Here is a 9,088-nt window from a genome sequence, read left to right on the forward strand (position 1 = left end):
GATGTATGTGTCTTAACATCTAGAAGACAAGTATTTTTAGATGATGTTTTAGTCCATTTCTGTTGCTTATGACAAAATACTCATAACTGGGTAATTTATAAGAAAATGAAATGTATTCGTTTACAATTTCTGAGGCTGGGAAGTCCAAAGTCCATCTGGTGGTGGCGACAGTGACCTAGGGGTCTCACATTGCAAGATTGTGGAAGCAGAGAGAGCAGAGAGACATTCCTCCTCTTTTAAAGCCCTCAGAACCAGGCCCCTGGCCACCATTTTTAATACATTCACTACTGCATGGCCTTGCAATCCAGTCACGTTTTCAAGGCTCCAACTTTTAATTACTATAATAGGATTTCCCACCCTCTTAACAGCCACAGTGGGAGCTAAGTTTCTAATATGTAAAACTTGAGGGACATAATTCAAGCTTCAATGAGTTTCACGGGTACATAATTCAATCCACTACATTCTGCCGTGGCCCCCCCAACTCATGTCTTTTCACATGCAAATACATTGACTTAATCCCCAAAGTATTAACTTGTCTTAGCTCAAAAGTCCAAAATCAAAGACCCATCTGTGAATTCAATACAAGTTATCTACTTCCAAGATACAGTGGTGGGACAAACATAGGGTACATATTTCTGTTCCAAAAGAGAGAAATAGGCCAAAAGAAAGGGTAACAGGTCCCAAACAAGTCTGAAACCCAGCAGGGCAGGCTTTCAGTCTCAAAGCTGGTGAATCATGTACCCTGACTCCACGTTTGACGTCCTCTGCATGTTGGTGTGGGGGGTGGGTCCCCAAGTCCTCAGGCAGCTCAGCTCTTATGGCTTTCCTGGTCTTAGGCCGCACTTCAGCTTTCCCAGGCTGAGTTCTGTGCTGGTAGCTCCACAAGTTTGAGGTCTCTGTGGCAGTTCTGCTGTAATTGCTCCGCTAGACATGGTGTTGTTGCACTTTCTCTGCTGCAGCTCTGACTCCATGTTTCTGCTCGGTATTGCTCTAGTAAAGGCTGTCTGCAGTGACTCCACCCCTGTGACAGATCTCTTCCTAAGCTTCCAGACTTTCCCATACATCCCTTGAAATTGGGGTGAAGGCTCCCCAGGTTCCACAGCTCTGGCATTCTGTGAGCATGCAGACCTAATACCATGTGGATGCTGACAAGGCGTCTGGCTTGTATCTTCCAAAGCTGCAGGTCTAGCCACACCTGGGACTAATTTAGCCACTGCTGGAGCAGCCAAAGCAGCTGGGGTGCTGGTACTAGAAGCAGCTTCCTGAGGTGGCTCTGGGCAGCGAGCCCATGGAGGGTGCCTCAGGCCTGCTCCCTAAGACCATTCCATCTTCCTAGGCCTTTGGGCCTGAAATGGAAGCATTGGCCCCAGAGGCTTCTGTAATGCCTTCAGGGCCTTTTGCCCCTTCTCTTGATAATCCCCTTCTTTTGTGTTAATCTTCCCAGTACCATTGAATTTTTCTTCTGAAAATGCTCTCTGCTTCTCTACCACATGGCCAGGCTGCAAATTTTCCAAATCTTTACACTCTGCTTCCCTTTTAAATTCTGGCTTTATGTCATGCCTTTGCCACCATCACTCAGCAAGGCTGTTGCAAGTAGCCACACAGCTTCCTTAATGCTTTGCTGCTTAGAAATTTCTTCTGCCAAATACTCTCGTTCACCGTTCTTAAGTTCCAACTTCCACAAAGTTCTAGAGCATGGACACAATGCAGCCAAGTTCCTTGCCAGTTCACAGCAAGGGTGAGCTTTGCCCTAGTTTCCAATAAGTCCCTTCTCATTTATAGCTGAGACCTTCTCAGAATGGCCTTTACTGTCCATATTTATGTCAGCATTCTGCTCACCACCACATAACCAGTCTCTAAGATATTCCAAACTTTTGCTCGTCTTTTTGTCTTCTTCTGAGTCCTCCAAACTCCTCCAAGTTTTCCTCAACACCCAGATCCAAAGCTACTTTGACATTTTCAAGTATTTGTTATAAGCAACACCCCAACTCTCTGGTACCAATTTTCTCTATTAGTCCATTTCTGTTGCTTTCAACAAAATACACAAAATTGGGATTTATAAAGAAAATGAAATTTATTTGCTTATAGTTTCTAAGGCTGGGAAGTCCAAAGTCCATCTGGTGGTGGTGATAGTGACCCAGGGGTCTCACAGTGCAAGATGGTGGAAGCAGAGAGAGAGCAAGAAAAAGACTCTCTCTTAAAGCCCTCAGAGCCATGCCCCTGCCCATCATTTTTAATCCATTCATTATTGCTTGGTCCTACAATCCAATCACCTCTTCAAGGCTCCACCTTTCAATTACTGTAATAAGATTTCCCACCCTCTTAACAACCACAGTGGGGGCTAAGTTTCTAATACATAAAACTTGGGGGACACAATTCAAGCTTCAGTGAGTTTTGCCGGGACATAATTCAATACACTACAGATGAACAATGTGTATACTCATCTCTTGGAATGACTTGTGGCAAAATGTGTCTGAAATTCCTACAGTGGACAAATACTCTGAGAATCTTGTCTCAAATGAATATGTTTGGGAGGGAAATGTATTCTCCCCAAATCTTTTTTTTTTTCTTTTTTTTGGTCTTTTTCGTGACCAACACTCAGCCAGTGAGTGCACCGGCCATTCCTATATGGGATCCGAACCTGTGGTGGGAGCGTCGCCGCACTCCCAGCGCTGCACTCACCTGAGTGTGCCACGGGCTCAGCCCTCTCCCCAAATCTTTGCAGACAAAGTGATGTGGGAGGTTTTATTAGAGTAAAAATTAACAGAGCAAAGGGTCTGAGATCCCTGGGGTAGGTGCCAGGGTTCAAGATTTGAGCAGGCTCGAGCTGTGCCCTACCTCACCACCTGAGTGAGAAGCTTACCAACTTAGACTGTTCTCCAACCCTGACCTCAAGGAGCAGAGAGCATCAAGAGCATAAAGCCCACGGACCACATTCTCTGTCACTGGAGTCTTCTAAATGGCCTGAGATACCAACAGAGACCTAGCCTTGCTCATGCATGCCTTCCCTGACTGCCCAGCACCAGACAAAGTAGCTAAGGTAAATCTGAGTCCATCACGTCCACTCTTTAGACCATGAGAGACTGTCTCTGTACCTAGGACTGATGAGTAAGTGTGGGGAGGGTGGGCGGGAAATAGAAATACAGTCATGAGTTGCTTCATGATGGGAACACATTCTGAGAAAAATGTCATTAGGCGATTTTGTCACTGTGTGAACATTATAGAGTATGCTTACACAAAACTAGAGGGTACAGCCTGCTACACACCTTGGCTATAAATGGTATAGCCACCGTTGTATATACTGTCTGTTGTCGACAGATACGTCATTGTGTGGGGCATGATTGTAACTAATTTCCTGTGGCATCTAGTCTATGACTGAGCAAGTTCATGCTGGCTAGGAAGAAAACCAGTTGTAGGAACAAGAAAGCTTTAAGTTTTCTTTTTCAGCTCAGCGCTTCAGTTAGAATGGGTCTTCTGTTTTACTTGGAAATGCCAGTCTCAGAACTTCTCTGTCTCTCTAACCCCTGCAGGAGCTAAGACTTAGGAATTATTATTATCAGTTGTTTGCACTCTAGCATGTAGAGAGGGCCTGAGACCAGATGTCCTTGGGGACATGGGCACATTGGGGTTCAAGACCTCCAGAAGTGGCATCCCCTCCAGAGGGGATTTGGAATACAAGCTTTAAACATGTCCTCGGCCAGCCCTACCTCTCACTCCTTTTTCCAACTGCCTCACTACACAACAATGCCTCCGTTTATGAAACTCTGGGGATGAAATGCCTTTACAATGAACATGGCATTTTAAAACAAAATAGCAGCTTCACAAATCACGCTAAACAGTGATGCAATATATCAGGTGGTTCAGCTGCAATACTCTTGCTGATCTATGCAGTCAGGGCACAAATCTCTTCAGACACAGCTTTGATTCATCCCCCAAAATTAAAGGAAAACAGAGACTACCCTCCTTCATTGGACACTCTACCTCCCACCCCTTCAGGTATTTCAAGATCTCTTGGTTTCTGACTCTTATTACCATAAAGTTCATTCAACAAAAATTATTTATTGATGGCTCACTAAATACCGGATAAGGGGATTTAGTGGTTACACACATGCACACATACATGGAGGGAGAAAATAAGCAAATATTCACACTAATGTACCACAAGTATAAGTGTTATGAAGAAAATGGATGAAATAGTATAAAATCACATAAAGGGCCCTGATCAATTTGATGGGGAAGATGACATTGGGACATGTGCAAAATTCCCAAGGTGGAAAAGAGTTCAGTCTCTCCATGGAACTAAAAGAAAGGACAGTATATATGGCCAGAGAATGAGGGGGAGAGGCTCAGTAGGAATACCTTAGGGTCATGCTAGCAATTTTAGTCTTTATTGTAAGAACACACAAGAATCCTCAGAAGGGTTTTCAGGAGGAGGGTTATTAGTCCAAATGTGCATTTTAAAAGAAAATTTTATTTTATGGAGACCAGATTAAAGGGGAGGAAGAGTGAAGGAAGGAGACAATTGGAAGCTCAGAAATAGTCAAGAGGAGAGGTGGTGTTGATTTAGACTGGGTGGTAGGGGTAGTCATGGAACAAAGTGGATTCTCAGCAATTTAGGGGTAAACTCAATGGCACGTGGGTTGAATAGAAAATGGAATGAGAGAGAGGAAAGTATCAGGATGATTCCAAATGGGTGTGTCCTGCTCCATGGCTGGAGATGCCACAAAATGTGATCAAGAACATAAAGAAGGGCCCGGATATAGAAAGGAAGGAACGATTACAAGTTCAACATTCTTAGGGATTGACTGATTACAATTTACAAAAAATTCACTTCAGTCTATTTATGTTTAAAACCTTTGGACTCTGATTGGGAGGTTGCAGGGTTTATCTTCTACTAAAGAAAGTGTGTAGAGAAACATTTTGGAGAGGGAGACCTTGATATTATATTTATAACCCCTCTGTTTTCTAAAGAGGGCTCTTTGTCAGGCACACCAATGCTAGTGCACAGGGACAAGGCTGAATTGCTCTGTGCCATAGAAGAATGAAAAAGTTGGGGTCGTGAAGGAAAATCCTCAAGACCATGTGAGGTTGGGTCAGAAAAAGCCGACTCCAGAGAATGCACAGGAGGGTTGGTGGTGGGTGGGAGGACTTGGGAGAAGAGAAACATTGAAAGAGGAGTTGAAATAGTTTCCTCTGAGAAGAAGAGTGCACTGCAGAACCTCTTCCACATCCTCCCACAATGCAATATCTTCTGTGGATTTTCCTTTGCTCACTAGGGTGAGAGCTGACATCCTAGTTGCATGGAGGCCAGACTGAGAGTGAACTGCTCTCAGGGAGACCGAGATGGTGTTGACCCGAGCAGACAAAGGTCTACATGTGCTTGCCTGTTGGTTCAATCTGCCCTTTCAGTGCTGGAAGACAAGGAAGGGAAGAAAAAGAAGGCAAAGAAAAAATAAGGAAAGAGAAGGCAATGGGAAGAGAAGGAGAGGTATATAGTTAGGCTGCTGTCCTCTGCCCTCTTTTAAATTAAACCATTGTAGGGAAAAGGGAGATGGGAGGGAAGGTTGGGAAGGCAGGCAGGGGACATGTCTTGAAAGCCCCATGTCTACAAGTTTTGACTTTCCTATTACGGAATTGTGGCAACCACAGTTGGTTGCCCACTCAGTATCATTTATCTTTCTTTCTTACCAGTGGAATTCCAATTTTGATTTGGGTAGCAATACACCAAGCTAAAAGCACATACTTTCCCAGAATTCCTTGTAGCTAGAGGTGGCCACGTTATAGGGTTTGGGTAAATGAGACATAAGCGAGGGTTCTTGCCTCTCCCCTTCTGGCTGGACACAGATGTGAGGTTTGGAGGTGTAGCAACTATATTGGAAGTATGAGGCAACAAGCAGGAGATGATGAGTACATATTAAAAATGGCAAAGCAGAAAGAACGGAAAGAGCCCTGTTTTCTGATCCATCTGAGAATTTCATACTCCCAGATTTCTTTTTCTTTGTTAATGATGACAAGTTACTGTTTATTTAAAACATTATTTATTTATTTGAAATAATTTCCTGCAACAATCAGATATAATTTAGCAAGAAAAAGAAGTCAGAGTTGTTAAATAAAGCTATCATTTACAGTTTGTAGAGCGCCATTTAAAAATTTGATATGCTAATTACCCTGCTTTCATCAGCACACATTGTATACATGTATTGAAATTCAGCTCTGTACCCCACAAATATGTACAATCAATTTGCTCTGATAAAAAAAGCAAATTTGGTCATTAATTGTGCAATATATATTTACCTTTTTGGTGGCATATTTTAATTTATAATTTTGAGTCTCTCCCTTTCGTGGATTAACATTTTAGTATAGAGTCAAAGAATTTTAAACTTTTAAATTGAAACATCTAAGAGAAATTATCCACTATTTCAGTCTCTTGGATTCAGGAATGGTATTCATCTCCCAGGTTTCTTGAAACAAACTAAAGCTGGATTTTCTGTTATTAGCAGCTGAATGTGACCCTAACTGATACAGGGAAAAAGAACAACTAGGAAAGGAATTCAGTTGTTTCTAAGTGACTTGAATGGGGGTTGAAGGGGTGGGGACTGGGCAGAAAGGATGGATTGTATGTAAATATGGTCAGTGTGTACCTTCAGCCAAGTCTCAAATGGGTTGGGTCTGTGTGGGTGGAATCCTCTTCAGGAACCACAAAAAGCTATCCCTAGCCTTGAGGTGTTAGGGAACTCCATCAGAGCACCTGGGAAGCATGAGGTGGGAGAGAGATGTTGAAAGTGGGTGAAGGGGAACAGAAAGTGGATGAGCAGGGTCCTAAAGACTAACCTCACAATTTTCTTTTCTTATTTAAAACATCATACCGGGTCAATATAGAAATTTTAGAAAACCAAGTGAAGCAAAAAGCTATTAAGAAAATTAAAATCCCCCCAAATCCCACAACTCAGAGATAATCTGGTAACATCTTGATATATTTCCTTCCAGCCACCATTCATTCTCTCTTTATCACTCTCTTTGTCCCCCTTTCTTCCCACATAGACGGATACATAAATGAGTTGTTTAACGAAAATGTGATCATAATATATACGGTTTTTAATCTGTCATACTGTTTGCATTTTGCAATGCATTGGCCTTCCCATGTCATTTACATCATTTTGATGGCTACATGCACAGTGTTCCATTATGTGAATGTATCTAACATGCTTTATAAGTAGAACTTCAAAAATTTAAAAAATTATCTCCCATTTCACTACACTCTTGGCTGTGGTGGGGGAACCGTTGGAGGTTGTTTCTGGGCTGGAAGGAAAGGTAAAGTCGCTCTGCCCTTAGTTTTAGTTAGATGATAGTTTGATCGTGCTGTAATGACCTGAAAACTTCTCCAATATTTTTATTCATCTCATGTCTATTTTGCAAACTTGCTCTTCACGTTGTACATCAAGGTTCTAAAACCGTTACCTTGACTTTTGGGACAGAGGAAGACTTTTTCCCTTGATGTAAATGGTGTATATTTGCAGCACTGACATTTATTGGGTTTTCTTTGGCGTATGCCGCTCAGCTGACAGGTATGGAAAATACAGCAGGAAGGGCTGGCGGGTTAACTCAACTTGGTTAGACCGTGGAAGAAAAGGATTATCATTTGAGCGATTGTTAAAACGAGAAAAGGAACAGAAATACCCGCTTCCGCAGCGAGCAGGGTTCGAACCTGCGCGGGGAGACCCCATTGGATTTCAAGTCCAACGCCTTAACCACTCGGCCATCGCTGCCACGGCGGCAAGGGGAGGGCGGAGATACTCTAGTGTAATAATTACTGCGCTGGCGCCAGGCCGGCGAGCGGGCAGGGTTTGCAACCTCCCTGAGCTCAGCCGTGTGAGTCGGCGGGGGCAGAGGGCTCGAGTTGCCGCAACTATAGTGTGGACGCGAAGAAATAATACAGACCCCCTTAACAGGGGTACTTCCACGTCTCAGAAACCTTTCCCTCCGCTGCGCTCCGCAAATCGCAGTCTTGCCCGTCTTCTAGTCGCTGGCTTGGTTTCTGCCCTCCCGCTCTTTTCTTAGCCTACGAGAGAGCTATGAAACAAAGATCTGTCTTGTCCGTGCTGCGACCCGCGCTCCCGAAAATCTCCGCCTTCTGAGAGGGAAGCGTCTCCGGCTGCGATTCCCGCCGAGGCGGGGTCGCTTTCAGAACTCTTCCTTCTGCGGAAGGGGGCGTGAAGCGTGAGGAGTCAGATACGGCCCGTGGGCCGGCCGTCCCGGGCTTCTGCTCCAACAGCCATCTCCTTTTCCTCTCCCCAGTGATCCTTCATTGCCGAGCTCAGGTGGGAGAGCTCGGGCCCCAAGTGTGGTCTTAGCTCTCTCAAGAGATGGGTAGCCTTGGACGTGGTTTGAGAATCAAGTCCTGCGCATTAGGTCTGCATTCATTCCCTTTAATGCCATTAACTTCCTACCTTGTTAACTGTGGCGCCTGCCCTGGTTGCTTATTTGCGTTACTTCGTTAAAGCCCTCAGAACGTTAGCCTGCCCTGTCGTCATCACCTCAGAGAACTGAGGCGGGCGGAAGACGCCCGCGGGTTGGCGCGGCTGAATCCAGGCGCATGCGCAAGCCCTGCCCGCGGATGTGGCGGCACGTCAGCAGCAAGTTCTACCTGTTGATGACAGACTTTGAGAAAAATAACAGAAGGCCTTTTTACTAGTTTCTAAGTGTTCACGGAAACGTCACCGTTCTCATAATGGTACATTCCGTAATAAGGCAGGAAGGCACGTCCTTGCCATTTGGAAGCCGCGATGCTAAGTGACCTCTCCTGATAGGTGTGTGTTTCTTGAGACTTTCCCATATTATTTATCTTAACTAAATTACGGTGCTGAATGTCTAAAGCCATTTAATTGTGAAAGGGGAGCAGAATACTTGAGAATTGTAAAAACAGGTTTTGTCCAATTTGAGATTGTTCTTTTAGGAATTTTATCTTTTTTGTTTTTTAATTTGGCCGAGCTACAAGAGGGGTCCCATTTTCTCAACTGCATGGGAACAAAGTTATTCCCAACATTCACGGGCATACATTTTATCATATACATGAAATTCACTTGCACTT

The 9,088-nt window shown here is 44.1% G+C and overlaps 1 non-coding gene across 1 annotated transcript; it reads right to left on the minus strand.

Annotated features, from left to right (window-relative positions):
• Positions 1-7,684: 7,684 nt before the first annotated feature.
• TRNAS-UGA (transfer RNA serine (anticodon UGA)) lies at positions 7,685-7,766 on the minus strand. The gene has a single exon. It is a non-coding gene; the product is annotated as a tRNA-Ser (tRNA).
• Between the last annotated feature and the right edge of the window lie 1,322 nt (positions 7,767-9,088).

This window comes from Cynocephalus volans, chromosome 7 (genome assembly GCF_027409185.1).
Source record: "Cynocephalus volans isolate mCynVol1 chromosome 7, mCynVol1.pri, whole genome shotgun sequence".
NCBI lineage: Eukaryota > Metazoa > Chordata > Mammalia > Dermoptera > Cynocephalidae > Cynocephalus > Cynocephalus volans.